The sequence below is a fragment of the Galeopterus variegatus genome, unplaced genomic scaffold (genome assembly GCF_000696425.1).
Source record: "Galeopterus variegatus unplaced genomic scaffold, G_variegatus-3.0.2 Scaffold16697, whole genome shotgun sequence".
Taxonomy (NCBI): domain Eukaryota; kingdom Metazoa; phylum Chordata; class Mammalia; order Dermoptera; family Cynocephalidae; genus Galeopterus; species Galeopterus variegatus.
Window position 1 is genome coordinate 2,230 of NW_007742808.1, and position 1,202 is coordinate 3,431.

The following is a 1,202-nucleotide window of genomic DNA, read 5'->3' on the forward strand; positions in this document are numbered from 1 at the left end:
AAAAAAGGAATCTCAATCTTTACCCTATGCCATATACAGAAGTTAACTAAAATGGATTATAGACCAAAAACTAAAAAAATCTAGAAGAAAGCATAGGAGAAAACCTTCACTACTTTGACATAGTCAAAGACTTCTTAAATAGGACAAAAAAGTCGTAAACAATAAAGATAAAGGTTAGTAAATTTGACTTAATTAATTTAAAACTTCTGTTTGGGGGAATTAACATTTAGAAAATGAAATGGTAAGTAATGGAATGGGAGAGACATCTGCAATGCATAAACCTGACAAAGGACTTGTATCCAGAATATATAGTGAACTCTTATAATTCATTAAAAAGACAAGAAAGCCAATTAAAAGAGTAGGCAAAAGACTTAAACACACACTTCATACACACACACAAAAATCAAAAAATGGCCAACAGACNTACACATCTAGTAGGATGGCTAAAATTAAAAAGACTGATAACACCAAATGTAAGTGAGGATGTGAAGACATTAGAACTCTCATGCATTGCTAGAGGAAATATAAAATGGTACAAGCACTTTTATAAACAGTTTGGAGGTTTCTTATTAAGTTTAATATACATTTACCATGTGTCCTAGCTATTGCACTCTTAGATATTTACCTAAGAGAAATAAAAACATGTCCATAATGCATGTTTATAGCAGTTTGATTCATAATAGCACCAAGTTGGAAACAAACTAAATGCTCCTTAACAGATGAATGGGTGAAAAAAATGTGGCATACCCATATAATGATATGCTACTGGGCAATAAAAGGGAATAGATTATTGATATAACCTGAAACACTGATGAATCCTAAAGTCATTATGCATTGAGTGAAAAAGGCCAGACACAAAGAATTCATACTGTGTGATTCCATTTATATAAAATTATAGAAAAGTAAGAGCTAATTAATAACAATAGAAAGCATGTCAGTGATTGCCTAGGGCTAGATATAAGAGATTGTCTGGAAAGGAGCACAAGAGAACATTTTAGGGTGTTGGAAATGATTTATATGTTGACCATGATGATAATTGCATCAGCATAAATGTCGGTTATAGCTCATAGGACTGTACACTTAAAATGGGTGCATTTTAATTACGTTAATTATGCCTTAATAAGTTCATTTTTAAAAAGACATGGAAGATAGAATGTGAAAGTCCAACATACCCCTAATAGAAATTACAAAGGAAGTTAATA